Source organism: Opisthocomus hoazin, chromosome 2 (genome assembly GCF_030867145.1).
Source record: "Opisthocomus hoazin isolate bOpiHoa1 chromosome 2, bOpiHoa1.hap1, whole genome shotgun sequence".
Classification (NCBI taxonomy): domain Eukaryota; kingdom Metazoa; phylum Chordata; class Aves; order Opisthocomiformes; family Opisthocomidae; genus Opisthocomus; species Opisthocomus hoazin.
Genome location: NC_134415.1, coordinates 53704867 through 53719900, shown reverse-complemented (window position 1 = coordinate 53719900; position 15034 = coordinate 53704867). Strand labels below are relative to the sequence as shown.

The window sequence follows — 15034 nt, the reverse complement described above, 5'->3', positions numbered from 1 at the left end:
GGTGGATCCCGGGAACACCGTGGGGAATAGCTCTAAACCCCATTTAAATAGGGTGCGGGGGGAGGGAGAGGGGAACATTTATTAACATCTAATCCTGTTAAGATTTTCTACACCATATGTCTGAGCAACAGAACATGTGAAATGTGTACTAATTACTCCTGCCTGTGTCATGTGTGTATATTTTATATGCAGTCCCTGACCTTTTTGTTAATAACTTCACATTATATTCATTGACCTGAAACAAATTGAATTCAGTGGCACTCACTCAAGAATTGAATTACATAGTCTTCTTAATTGGTCTCTTATTTAAATGTGGAAAAGTAACAGTTTACCACCTGTAATTTTTTTTTTTCCTTAAGCAATTCCTGCAGAGAGCATGCGTGTGCGTGCATGCGTGCTGGGGTCATGTCTGGGGGGAATTATCACAGAAAACCCGAGCCCGGTGTGCACCGCAGAGTGGAAAACCCCCCACAAAAGTTTTGTCCCTCTGAAGCAAAACCACTTGTAGAAGGCTGTGAAAGCACCCGCATCATCTCCCCAGCTTGGGGGAAAGGGCAGAGCCTGGGGCGAGCTGCCCCCCGCTCCCGGGAGCCCTCCCACGCCGGGCGAGCATCTCTGCTCGGCGCTGATCCCCGTGAGCTGCCTGTCCCCCGCCTTTGCCGGGTCCAGTCCCCAGCCTCGTCGCCCGCTCCCAAGCACGGGAGGCCGAGGTGGGGAGCTGCGGGGTGCCTCGCCCGCCGGCAGCTGCCCAGGGAACGCCGGCCCACGGGGGATCCTCGCCCGCCGTGGAGGAGAGAGGGGCCGGCTGGAATTTCTGCTTTGCTTTTATCCTTCCAAGGCCGAGTTAATTGCCAAAGCTGCAAAGAGGAGACTTACTCTTTACTTACTATATTTAACTTAAAAATGCAAATGTTATTAGTGTCCCGATCATTGATAAGAGTGCCTTTGTGCCATGCTTTAACCTCTATTAGGGGGGATTATGAGAATGTATCCACATTGGCATTTTCTAAGTGTCACTATGACAGCACTTGCTGCACAAATGCCTGGCTGTCACACTGAGGTTTATCACTAGGTTTTTTCCTCCGAATGCAGACTAATAAGCCCAGAAATTACAATTGCCTCCCTGCCGAATCTGTGATAGGCGGAAATAATGATATCAGTGCCCTGCTAATCTCCTTGCCTCCGCGCTTGGCACCATCCTATTGAGTCACCTGTCATACGCCGCTTTGATGAGGCGAATTCAATCTCTCAGCTATAATGACAATGGAGCCATTTTAATGTTTGGAAATGATTATGTGAAGGTTTCTCTTTGCTCTGTCTTGGCAAGCAAACCAGGTCAATGTTCAGGCTGTGTCTCCTGCCGCCGCTAACGACTTGGAAGGAGCTGGGCTGTATTAAGTGAATATGCCAAGTTATTAGAAAGGAGACACTGAAGGCAGCTTCGTGGGGGGAGACTCTTTTTATTTCCTTTTCCACGGCAAAGTATGAGCCTGAGAAGATGCTTTATACGCGTGAGCATCTCGCACTCCCACCTGGTCCCCAGCAGCGGCACACCGGGGTGCGTGTGCTCCACACGCTGCACACACGCAACTACAGGCACCTCGCAGCACCCCGAGGCTGGGTAAAGCGCAATGTGACAGTGGAGCGAGGGACCCCCTCGCCTGGTGGGGCAAAGCCCAGTGCGTGCTGGCGACACTTGGCCGCGGCGGGTCGCTTGCGTGTAGGATCGGTACGCCGCGTTGGGTACCTGTGGTTAGGTCGCTGGTACTGGAGGGCAGGGCTGGGGCTGGCTGCTGAATTTGCCTTCAGAAAAACCTCCAAGCTCTTGAAGAGGGTTTCTACTGTATTGCCGGGTAGGAGCTGTGCTGATTTTGACTTTTCTTTATTTACCAGCCCAAAGGGCAGATGAGCAGCACCGCGGCCGGGGCTGGAGCGGGGAGAGCAGGGGTGCTGGCTCAGGGCACCACAGGAGCAGCCAGGCGAGCCACGAGTGGGCCATCACCTGGAGTGTCATCTTTTTCTTTAAAAATTCAAGCTCAGAGCAGCTTCACCCTCCTCGGACTGTGATTTGTCATGCATCACAAAGACTGGAGAACGTGCCCAGGTAGAAAAAAACCTTTCTATCCAGCCCAGTGTATGCAGAATGCACTTGTGAATCTCTGTGTTCACACACCAGGCTGCAGGGAGCTTGAAGTCTATCCAACTTAAAAAGCCAAGCAGCAAAACCTGTTAGAAGACATGGTTAGGCTTGCCAGTCTGCTCAGGTGTTGGGGTAATAAATGGGGAAGAGAACTGATCTGCTGCCAGGGCGGTGGTGGGGAGATGTGTGCCAGAGGCGGGCTGGGCAGTGATGGAGGGAGTCCCACAAGGTGCGGGGTGTCATGTGCGTGATTCCTACCTGTGCATTGACTTCAATTAGTTTCGTGGTAGAGAAACTCAATTTCTTCCCTTCTCAAGTGTCTGCATCTCTGATGTCAGTGGTCTCTGAAACCAGGTCTCATGCTAGCCATTAAATATGAGCTGAAATGCCTCATTTGTTTATTTTAATGTAAAAGGAAAACACCTACGTTTCTTCAAGCTGTTGGAGGTCCCAAATTCACAGAGGAGTGCAACTCCAGACTAAATGAGGCTTTAGTCATCTTGGAGAAGCACAGAGTCTGTCAGAGCCCACAGCTGGAATTCCATTGGTCGGGTAAAACTGGGGGGCTCTCCACGCCGCCGGGGCTGCCTCCCAGACCGTCTCTCCCTGGCATCTCTCTGGCAAGGTTGCATGGGACGTGGGTGACGTGGATGTGGCCCGATCCTGCAGAGACGTGGGAGTCCTGCCTGGAAGCGGTGCTTCTCTTGCAGCCTCCATCGCCGCCCTCTGCGCGAGGCTCCCTCAGCCCTTGGCCCATCCTCGGTGCCGAGGTACGGTGCCCCCGGAGCCGGGCGAGGGGATGCTGCACCCGGCATGCCGGGGGCTTTTCTTCGTCATCTTCCTACTGGCGTTCACTGTTGGGTTATTAGTATTTATTAATGTGACATTAATTTTCTGAAATCTTGACCAACTCTTTGATAAGGGAGGAATAAAGAAGTAGAATTTCAGATGTCAAGCTTTTATTAACGAAAGTGTTCAAGGCCACCCCTGGATGGATATTACAGGCTGCTTTCACTCTGCTCTTCAGTTTGTGAAAAGCAATTGTTTAGCTGTATAGAGAGTATAGAGCAGAATCAAATTGACCTGCGTGATACAGAAAGTAGCACTGAGCCCATTTAACCAAGGGTCCTTTGAAAGAAATCTTTTTTATTATAGATGAGTGCTGAAATTATTTCAAGGAAGTGATTATCTGTCTAATAATTTTAAATGCATGGGTGACTTCCACACATAAAATTAAGGCAGCCCAAGGCAGCAGATTCGGAGATAGGCTTCACACGTGGCAAGCAGCGCGGTCACACGAATGCTCAGGGTGGTTCCCTCCAGTCTTTATTTTTAGGGATGCTCCCGGTAGGAGCCCTGCCCTGTGCAGTCACTCTGGTGGGGATGAAGTTGGTGGGGATGGGTGTGTGGATAGGGCGGGTGCATGGATGGGACGGGTTCATGGATGGGACGGGTGCGTAGATGGGACGGGTGCGTGGGTGTTGGTGTTTGGGATACGGGGCTCCTCTGGCTTTGGTGGCATCCTCGCAAGCCCGGGGCAGCCCGGCTCGGGGCTGGCTTCGTCCGCGCGTCTGGGCGGGCTCGGGATGCGCAAGCCCCACGCGTGCCTGTGTTAGCAGGGGGGCTCGGCACTGCCACCCCTCCCCGGCACCCCACATCTCCCTTCATTAAGGCAGCCAATCTAATTAGGGCGGCGCCCCGCCGCAGCCGCCCCGTGGGGGCGCATCAAAGCCGGCGTGGGGCGCGCGTGGGGGGCAGCGCGCGGGCAGCGCAATTACCCGAGTTAAGAAAACATCCCTGTAATTAGCAAGGCAACTCTAAGCACAAGGAATGGAAATTAGTCACAGCACAATAAATTAGTCGGTGCATATATTACGTGCCGTGAGCACCCCGGGGGCCTCCTGTTTGCAAGGCTTTGGTTTGCAGCCCCATGCCTCTCAATAAAGCATTCATCCCTAGGTGATTATGTTCCAGCAAAAGGAGTTTTTAACTGAATTACAAATTTTCTTTTCTAATTCTTTTGTAGGCAGAATTGGGATCCCTCACTTTTTTCTCTCCTTTTTTTTTTTTTTTTTGAAGGTCCGGGGAGCAGAGCCACTTCCCTCCCCCTTCAGCTAATAATTAATTTTCAGCTTTCAGCGTGCTTCAAGACCCTGCATTGTTTGCTTTAATTAGGAGCAGTAGTTAAGGAACTATTTCAAAATCCCTCCCCAGTTTTTAACTATTTTAGCTGTTGTTTCTTTACTGGGGGAAGAAAAGGGAGGGGTAAAGCAGGAAATTGGACTGTAGCAGCACATAACATTTGCATCAAAATAATACAGCCGGCAACAGAAAATCACAATCACATCACTCAGAAGGAAGGAACAGAATACAAATTAAAGGAATAATGTAAATTTTTTGCCATTAAGCTTCAATGACCATTTGAAATGGTGCAAGGCACAAAGGTTTTGATGAGCATCATCCAGTTTGATTATTCATACTTGTGCTTCTGCTTGAATTAAAGTAGGAGTGCTAGAGCCTGTTAAAGCAAAATATTTGAATTGGTAGTGAACTCTCACCTTTACTTGCATCCATTTACTTTTCAAATGAATACCAGATAAGTTAGTGCATTTTATAATCGGCCTGTTTTCCAGTGAGTGCTGTCATTACATACCAATTTCTTTTAGAAGTGCTTCCTAAGAAACATTAAATACTTACAAATAAGGATCTGTCCATCACCGGCAGCAATCCTATTTGAGCAGCGTTAGGCGACTCAGGCAGGTTGCGTGCCCTCCCTTTGATGGTTGCGTGCACGACTTCTCCGGCCCCACGCGCAGCCGCTGCCAGTGTTAAACCCTGATCGTTAGCTGCCCGGCGGGGTCCGCTCCACACCGGGCTCCACGCAAGCAACCCGGCCCCTTTGCAAACACCTGGCCTGGCCAACACGTGCCCTTGCCTTTCTGCTTGCAAGGGGACCCGCTTTCAATCTAAAGAGTGATTTTTTTTATTTATGTAATTTTTATTATTATTTTTTCAGGTAGTATTGCCACCTTCTCTGTAAAACAGAGCTAGGTCCGCAGCCCACAGAGGGATGCGTCTGAAGGAGCCTGGTTTCAACAGGAAGAGCTGCCCAAGGCTCGGGGAAGGCCCGTAGCAAAGGCTGAGCCAACTGGTCCCACCGATGGAGGTGCATCTGGTGCGCAGGTGTTGCAGAGTCGTGCACAGGAACATCCCTGGCTTTAATTAGCTGGGTTTCCCATCCACAGGTATGAGAAGAAAGATCATTTGGATATTCAGAGGTGTAGCTGCCTGTGGGTCAGGAGTTATCCCTTGATTCCTGACCTGTGGGGTGGCATGGCATGGGCACATCGTTTCCTGAGGCTGGAGCGGCAGGACAGCGGTGTCACCCTCCAGCTTTCTTCCCCAAGCGATCACTGGCTTTATCCTATTTCTAGCACACGTCATCAAGAAATGATCATCTGCAGCGAGGAAAAACAATAGGAAAGAGCAGTATTTAATGTGGTTTTCAGACACTGTGTTGTGAATAAACATGGATACAGGAAAAGCAAGGAGTGTTAAAAAAACAGCATGTAGGGTAGCAAGAACCAGCCCAGAGAAACTTCCCTGGGGGCCTGATGCTGGTGAGCTTGAAGAGGCTGACAAGTCTGTGTTCACCTAAATAGGAGCAAAGCTGGCCAGATGTTTGTTAACCATGATCTAAGAAGATACAGTAGGATTTGCTGAGCCACTCTCCATCATCTTTGAGAGGTCCTGGAGGACAGGAGAGGTGCCCGAGGACTGGAGAAAGGCCAGTGTCACTCCAATCTTCAAAAAGGTCAAGAAGGAGGACCCAGGGAACTACAGGCCGGTCAGCCTCACCTCCATCCCAGGAAAGGTGATGGAGCAGCTTATCCTGGAGGCCATCATGAAGCAAGTGGAAGAAAAGAAGGTTATCAGGAGTAGTCAGCATGGATTCACCAAGGGGAAATCATGCCTGACCAATCTGATAGCTTTCTACGATGACATGACTGGCTGGGCAGACGAAGGGAGAGCCGTGGATGTTGTCTACCTTGACTTCAGCAAGGCTTTCGACACAGTCTCCCATGATATCCTCCTAGGGAAGCTGAGGAAGTGTGGGCTGGATGAGTGGTCGGTGAAGTGGATAGAGAACTGGCTGAATGGCAGAACTCAGAGGGTTGTTATCAGCGGCGCTGAGTCTAGTTGGAGGCTGGTAACAAGTGGTGTCCCCCAGGGGTCAGTACTGGGCCCAGCCTTGTTTAACTTCTTCATCAACGACCTGGATGAAGAGTTAGAATGTACCCTCAGCAAGTTTGCTGACGACACCAAACTGGGAGGTGTGGTAGATACACCAGAAGGCTGTGCTGCCATTCAGCATGACCTGGATAGGCTGGAAAGCTGGGCAGAGAGGAACCTGATGAGGTTCAACAAGGGCAAGTGCAGGGTCCTGCACCTGGGGAGGAACAACCTCATGCACCAGTACAGGCTTGGGGTGGACCTGCTGGAGAGCAGCTCTGCGGAGAGGGACCTGGGCGTCCTGGTGGACGACAGGTTAACCATGAGCCAGCAGTGTGCCCTGGCTGCCAAGAAAGCCAATGGGATCCTGGAGTGCATCAAGAAGAGTGTGGCCAGCAGAACGAGGGAGGTTCTCCTTCCCCTCTACACTGCCCTGGTGAGGCCTCATCTGGAGTACTGTGTCCAGTTCTGGGCTCCCCAGTTCAAGAAAGGTGAAGAGCTACTGGAGAGAGTCCAGCGGAGGGCTACGAGGATGGTGAGGGGACTGGAGCATCTCCCCTACGAGGAGAGGTTGAGGGAACTGGGCTTGTTCATCCTGAAGAAGAGAAGGCTGCGAGGGGACCTTATAAATGCCTATAAATATCTGAAGGGTGGGTGTCAGGAGGATGGGGCCAAGCTCTTTTCAGTGGTGCCCAGTGACAGGACAAGGGGCAACGGGCACAAACTGAGGCACAGGAAGTCCCGTCTGAACATGAGGAAGAACTTCTTCCCTCTGAGGGTGACGGAGCACTGGAACAGGCTGCCCAGGGAGGTTGTGGAGTCTCCTTCTCTGGAGATATTCAAGACCCGGCTGGACAAGGTCCTGTGCAGCCTGCTGTAGGTGACCCTGCTTCGGCAAGGTGGTTGGACTAGATGACCCACAGAGGTCCCTTCCAACCCCTACTATTCTGTGATTCTGTGATTCTGTGATTGTAAAATTGAGCTTTTTGTAAAAGAAACATATTTTAAGTTAACTTGTGGTTTCTCCTTTGAGAAAAAAATAAATTGGTACATTCCCATGGTCAGATTTCAGATTTTTTATATACAAATACTGGTCCAGATTTATGAACGGAGACAAGCCAGCCCTGGGAGCGTGTCAGCTTCGTCTGTGTTAACGTACACCCACAGATCTAGCAGATTACACTGAGTTACTAACGGTGTGGTTCACTCTTTAGTTAAGAGTTGAAAAGGCCGCCTTGGACTAGGCGATGTGTTTAGTTTTTCCAGGGAGTTGCAGGGACTGCTGGTGCTGGCTGCTGCTTCCCACATTTTCCACCAACACCGGGAACCCGTAGACTCCTGCGAAGGCCTCACTGGGAAGCCGAAAGGCAGCCTCCTACCTTACTGCTCAGAATCACTGCAGCAAAACCCTATTGCTGCCTTCATGACCCATTACTGGAAAGATCTGCAGGGCTGGGCCAAGGAGCTGAAGGAATTTTAGTAGTCTGATGCACTTTCTCACTGCAGGAAGATGCTGTTGGCCGGGGGTTTTGGGAGAGCCCATGGGTTTTGGAAAAGCCTGCTGCTGCAAGAAGGGAAGCCCCAGGTCCCAAAAATTTCTTTACTGAAAGAGTGGTCAGGCACTGGAATAGACTGCCCAGGGAAGCGATGGAGTCACCATCCCTGGAGGTGTTCAAAAAACGTGTAGATATTGCACTTCGGGACGTAGTTTAGCAGGCATGGTGGTGTTGGGTTGACAGTTGGGCATGATGGTCTTACAGGTCTTTTCCAATCTTAATGATTCTATGATTCTATTAGGACGAGAGGAAATGGCCTCAAGTTGCATCAGGGGAGGTTTAGATTGGTTATTAGGAAATTTATTCTATGATTCTGTTTTCCCGTCTGAGGCATCGTGAGCTTAGCAGGTTATTCCCAATGAGCAACGAGCCGGTGATCCCTCTTAGGTACATCGGCTTGGAGATGTCAGCAGAGCTGGCAGCACCAGCAAGGATGGCGTCAGTGACTGTGGATGGGGTGTCGGACAGCATTTATTTTGCTTTTCTGTTCTGGTGGGAGTCGATGAGCCCCATGTTCTTTGGTAGCTGCTGCACAGTTAAAGTGCTGTCGCCATCGTGGGGGTCTCGCTGCTGTGGACCCCGTGTCACCTCCCCAAATGCCCTCTGACCTTGGCAGCGTGCGGGTAGGGTCCGCTCCTGTCTGCCTGGGGCGAGTCTGACCCTCTGCATGGGTTTGCAAATGCCCCACTGTTGGACAGAATGGGAGCTGCAGGGTGTTTTACCCTGGTTCACATAGGCGCTATAAAACACACTTTATTAAAATGAGGGGGGAAAGAAATCAACGCAACTGCACATCAAAAACAAACAAACCTCCGTTTTGCAATTTTAAAGCAATCCATCAGAAGCTAATGAAGGCCAGGTTATTTAAATGATAAAGGACGGAGAATGAATGCATACCATTGTCTCTGCTGCTTTTTCCAAGGTGATCTGGGTTAAAACCGTGCTCTCAGGGTTAATTTTGAGCTGCTTTTCTTTTAAAAATGTTTTTTTCCTTATTGACACAGGGGGGTTGGTTTATGTAATATCCATAATAATTCCCAGATTTCTGTAGATTACAAGGTTATCCCCATGAATGGCTCTGCTGGCAGAGGAATGGGGTCTTCCCCAGCACAGGCTCGACGCCGGCCTCCTGCCCTGCGCCGATGGGGAGAGCAGGGTCCGGCCATTGCTGCTCACCCTCCCGCTCCCCTGGCCGCCTGCAGCCCTTCACTTCTCTCTTTAATTATGGATGCTTAATGCACAGTGCTCTGGGGTGCAATTAAAAACAAATAAAATAAAAAGAAGGCATGGAAAAGTGCAGCCCTGCTCTTCCACTTTTTCCCCTTCTCTGGTTTCTGTGTCACCTTTCCAGCCCCACTGGGGACAGTTTCTGGGGACCACCAGCACCAACCCCACGGGAGCCCAGACCTGCTGCCCCCCTCCTGTCCCCCCTGCGTGGGGGGAGCGGGTCCCACACACACACATAGGAGGTCACGTCCATACACATGAGTCTGGCAGTGCCAGGGGCTCTCTCCTGTCCCCGTCAGTAGTTTAACAAACCAGCTGAAGAAGAGACTGGACCAGAGCCCAGCTCTCTGAAACAGGTCTCCCAAGCCTGGAAGACCCTGTCCTGGGGACCTGGAGTGATGCCTGCCGCTCTACCACCCCTAAGAGTTGGCAAATCAAGACTCTGACCCCTGAACATTCCAAGATTTGAAATGCATCTGTAATAACCAGGGGGTTTCCCCATGCCTCGGCAAAGGGGCACCAGGCACAGAAGTAGGGGGCAAGACCAAGGGTGGGATGCCAGCAGTCAAGGCAGGCGAGGGAAGGTGCGTCTCTGCACTGCTGCCTCCCGTGCATGCATGCAGGACCAAAGAAAGCCCTCGGGAAGATTTGTTACCTTGGGCTTGGCTGCTCCAGAATAGTTATCTCTCTATACTTATTTTTTTTCATTGCCTCCTTGGGTTTTCTGCTGCTTCTTCCCTCCCCAGCACTTCAAAGGCCCACTCTCCTTCCAGGCACTTTACCACGTCCGTGTTATCTGGATGCGAACGCTCCTAAGCCGCCCCGTTGGCCACTGCCATGCGTGTGGGCAATCAGAAATTTATGATGATGCCGAGACTTTGGGGGGGAGAAAGGCGAGCGCGTTTCTGCCACGAACCACTGCTTTCAGGGATCATTCCACTCGACTGGCTGAGAAGAAAACTGCTCTGATAGAAACTATGTTGTAATAGTTGGGAACTGGATAACAATGCCCTACCGACGGAGCTGATTTATTCTCGTATGCCAGCACGGGGAATTGGTATGCACCAAAGCAGAAAATGGAGCTGGCTTTTCAGAGGTGTTTAAAATCAAGCAGCCCTGGAGTCACCAACCGATTATTTAGGTGATCTTTCGGCGGCCCGGCCGTCCCATTTTGTTAAGGGCGGTGCTATTCTGCAAAGCAAATATTGCACACGATCAAAATGAAGTCCCCTCTCCCCCATCGCCCCCATTAAACTTTAACTTTGCTTATCAGCTCCCCGCAAGGAAGCACCGGCTGCAGGCTGTGAAGGTGCCGGTGCCTCGCAGCAGCACCTGGGAATGACTGGCGGGGAAAGCAGGGAAGTTTAAGAGCAGCGGCCTGAGTGATGATGAGAGGAATGACATATGTTATGGATTTACTCAGAAATTTAAGAACATCTGCCTAGGTTTGCTTTGGAAAGAAAGAAAGGAGGGGGCTGCGTGAGAGCGAGGGCTGGGCATCACTGCCCATGCTCGCGGCGAGGGATGGGAGAGCGGCACAGGGTGGGTGACACAGCCGCCGACGGAGGGGTATGGAGTCACCCCGCCTCACCGCGTCTGGGTGTTAGACGTGGGCACCCCCACACGTGCCCGTACCGCTGCACCTGCGTGACAGCGGTGCAAGCGCACACCCTCACTCTGTCACGTCTGCATCCCGTAGGTGGGTGTGCAACAAGCTGTTACTGACACGTTGTGGGGGAACATGTGTAATCTGTGTGCATGCACGCTTTCTCCCGGGACTTTTACCCCCGTGGAGACACAAGGACTGGCAGAAAAGTGGCTGCTTGAGGAGGGCAGTGACTCCAAAGGCATTAGCATGGATGAGCTGCTCTGCTCGCCTGCAGGCGGAGAGGAGCTGCCGCCGGCTCAGCGTCCACCCCTGGCACATGTTCCTGGGACATGTTTCTGGTGCACATATCTCATGCTCAGAGGTGCTGTGCCACTACCTCAGACCAGCTTATTCTGCAGGGGAAAAAAACCAACCCCACCTGTGCAGGGAGCAGCGCTCCCCAGTCCTCCGGGCCATGCCTTAGAGCTGCCTGCTACTCCGGGCTCCGCAGCGGAGGGACGGGCAGCAGGCGGGAGGCACGGCTGCCCGCCCAGAGCAGCGTTAGTTCCTGCAGGCGGGTCTCAGCTGGGAGGAGTGATCTCCATCCCAGGTCATTTCTCAGTCTCTTACCTTGGTTATCTTCAGGGAAAAGGGTAGGACAGGGTTTACAAGCAAGCCTGAGGAGCATGGCTGATGTTGCTACCAGAGGCAAAACAGAAGCAAGGAGGCTGAGAACTGCTGTCATGAAGAGCTGAGCAGGGATGATGTGTGATGGTGTGTGCTGGGAAGGGCTTCTCAGGCTGAGGGATGTCAAGGAGACATCCTGGAAGGGCTGGGTGTCGCGTTTTGTTCAGGGGACGTTTGCCATAATACGTTTTGACGGGTCTGAAATTGGTCCTACGGAGGCCAACAATGAGGGTGAGCAGAAAATCCCCCCCCGGCACCCGCGTGCCAGCGGTGACCTGCTGCTCAGCTGATGCGGGGAGATAAGTGCCGCCAAGCTGTCACTCTTCCCGGCGGCATCCGCGGTTATTTCGGCTGAGCGGTGCTGCCGTGGCAGCGAGGAGATCCGGGGCTGCACCTCACGGGGCTGGCTGCCAGCGGGAGGGGTCTCTGCCCCCAGGGAATTGGAAGAATTAGTATAATTCTGGGTGTCAGATTTGGTTTTCTAGGGGAGGCGGTGAAAGCCATCACACAACCGGCCGGTCCGTGGCCCTCCCAAAGGCAGCGCATTGCGTGGTGCGGCAGATATCTTCCAGTTACTCATCCCAACTGGATGCTGTTTTGCGAAGTGACGTTTTACAGTTATTCGGATGCCAATTCACCCAGATGCTAAAAAGCAATTATTGCATAGTTTTTTGTTACTCTGTTTTCCCCGGCGTACTTTGTGCAGCTGGAGTTGGCTTATGCGATAAATGGACGAGGTTCAAAAATATGACTCCTCTGAACTTTTTAACCTTACACGAAAGGGAGGAATTCTGAGAGCAATGGATAAAATTCAATTAACTGAGATGACAGAAAATAATCTACTAAGCGAATACATCAGGCAATTGGAAGCTTTCATACCTTTCAAAAAGGAAATAACCTATTTCTTTCCTTGTTATCTAATGACACAGGAGTTTATTTCTCTGGAAGCAGTTACAAATCTACCTAATGGGGCCTAAATGCTGTTGCCAGGCAATTAGGGCTTTATTGTGTGGCTAATTCTTTCATTTCCGTCACTGGTGATTGTCGTTACAAAACGCAGGACTCACGAGCTGTCCCCTCGGCCGAGAGCCTGTGCTTGCACATCGGCACACGCGCGTGCACCTGCGTGTACGTCCACGCGGGTATGCACACGTATAGCTTTGTGTGTACGTTTGCACGGCCGTGGTCTGCAGTGAACAACGTGGCTCATGCATCGCCTTTCAAACCGCCCCTTCCCCTGCCTGTACCGGTTAGCCCCGTCCGTACGGCCATCCACAGCGTCCTTCCCACGCCTGCGTCACGGGAACATGGGGTTCCCCATGCACCACTGCTTCCATTGCAGCAGGGGAACACCGGGGAGGGAGGGCACAGGTTCTGGGCTTGGTGCAGCCCCTGGCACCAGGGAAATGCCTGGCTACAGCAGCTGCAGCAGGTTTTGGGGAGGAAGGGGCTCCATTTCTTTCCCTAGTTGAGTTCTGTATTCAGCATCACAGCTGATGGCGCAGATAACTGCCAGGGCCCAGAACGCACGGGCGATGTGATCCCCTCCTCGCTTGTGATCCGTCTTGCAAACTGCCCTTCTTGGGCTGGGCTTTGTTTTCTCCCAAAAACCTGCGCCCGCCACTTGTGTTCCCATCAGGGGACGATGGGACACTCAGGGAGTAGCTGGGAAGTTTCTGCACAGATGGATACTTCTCTGAGCTCCCGAAAGCAGGGTTTCCTACAAACGCTGATCCCAGGGAGAAAGGCGAGGCCGATCAGAGTAACACACTTGCGTGCCAATAGCTTGCCAAAGCTACAGAAGCCCTCTGAGAAGAAACCTCTGCTCTGTCTCCAGAGGCCGGTGGGGATGGTGGGCAGCTTGGCTGGAGGGCTGGGACAGCACGCATTGTCCCTGGAGCGGTGCGGACTGCTTGCTGTGGTGGCTCTCTGGAGCCCACGCCGGTCCCTGCTGGGCTCGCGGGGATGCAGGAGCTTTTGAGAAGAAGGCATCAGCTGTGACTTTACAGCCAGAAATTACTTGATTTTTTTCTCACTGAAATATTTTATTATGTTGAAAAGTAAGTGTTGGCCAAACCAGACACTTCCAGGCAACGAAGTTGCCCAGGGCTCTGCACATGCATGGCTCCTGCCGACGGGCATTGCTGGCTCACGAGCAGCAGGGTCGAGGGCTGGGGTGGGCTCTGCAGCCCCCAGCCCCCTGCAAAGAGGGGAGAAACCCTTCCTGGCAGCGGGGACGTGTAGTATTGTAGTATGCCTGGAAGCACCAAGTGTCTGCGAGTGCTGGGGCTTGGTGAACCTGGCCAGGATGCTGCCGTGGGGAGAGGACCATGCTGCCGGCGGTGCCTTGCCCAGGCCCTCTCAGTTGGGGTGCCACCACCCTCCCTGGGCCACGTCCAGCGGCATGGGCTGCTCCCTGCAGCCCTCCGTGGATCTGCCAGCTGGGGGCATGCTGAGACAGTGGGAGAGCCGCTGCCATGCTGCATGCTGCCACTGCTGCTGTGGGTCCTCACTGCCAGCATCCTCCCACTCGCCACCAGCATCCCCCTGCTCGTCACCAGCATCCTCCCGCTCACCAAGCCCCGGGACAGCATCCCCCTGCTCACCGAGCCTCAGCCAAGGCATCCTTCCTTGGAGCATCCCCCGCCTGCACCGCCCGGCGTTAGACGACACACTGCTGGGCTGTTTTCTCTCCTTTGATGGTACTGCCTGTAAGTTGCTCTGGCAATCATAAGGGGTTTCTAATTAAAAGTACCAACAGGGTAAAAGCTTCGGCTGAAACGCAGTATTCAGCCGTTCAACGGAATGCTGCTACCGCTGCAAACTGGCCATTTCCCTCTGAAATGCTTCCAGCCAAGAGACCTAAAGGCAGCTTTTCTGGTGGGCAGCAGCGCGACCACAAGTTGGTGAAGGAGCAAATGCAATCATTGCAGTGCCCTGGAGCGAGCGGGGGGGACGGGACACGGGGCCTCATGCCTGCCTGTGCCTGCTGCACCGCACCGCAGCCCAGCGACACAGGAAGCGCCGGCTTTGCAGAGCTGAGCTCAGGCCCTGTCCCAGCGTTCGCTGGCTCAGCCCGTGCCCGGCGTGGAGCCCCTCACCGAGGCGACAGGCTAGCCCCTTTCCGAGCCCCTTTCCTGGGGGTAACGTGGCTGCTGTGACCCCATCTGGGGCTCCTGGGGACTGTGTAGCTGCAGGACCATGCTTCGGTGTTTTGTGCCAGGTAGTGGAACAAGCCAGCAGGACTTTTGCTGGGGGCTCCAGCAGACTTCAGAGAGCTGTGACCGCTGGAAGGTGCTGCTGGTGCTGGGAAGCCTCTGTCAGCAAATGGCAGCATGGTTTGTGGCGGTGTTGGGAGCCAGGGTGAGTGTGAGAGCTCGGATGGGAGGAATGGCAGGCTCCACTCCTTCATCCAGCGTGTGTGTACGTGGCTGAGCAAGCTCTGGAGGCAGAGTACGTCCCTCACGCGCTGGAGGCAGCAGCAGCCTTGGGCTAGAAGCCGTTAGAGGCTCTGCTCTGGCTGCTGCCCGTGGGCGGTGGTGGGGTCCCTCCCGCTCTGGTGGCAGAGCATAGCTGGCCTTTGGTGGCAGGTTGGCCACCGCT

At 53.0% G+C, this 15034-nt stretch overlaps 1 long non-coding RNA gene across 1 annotated transcript in view; it reads left to right on the top strand.

Annotated features, from left to right (window-relative positions):
• LOC142360543 (uncharacterized) overlaps nt 1–15034 on the top strand; it is a 106139-nt gene that overhangs the window by 70202 nt on the left and 20903 nt on the right. Inside the window, exon 2 of the long non-coding RNA XR_012763144.1 lies at nt 5157–5385. This is a non-coding gene — a long non-coding RNA (uncharacterized LOC142360543). The remainder of the gene's footprint in view (nt 1–5156; nt 5386–15034) is intronic.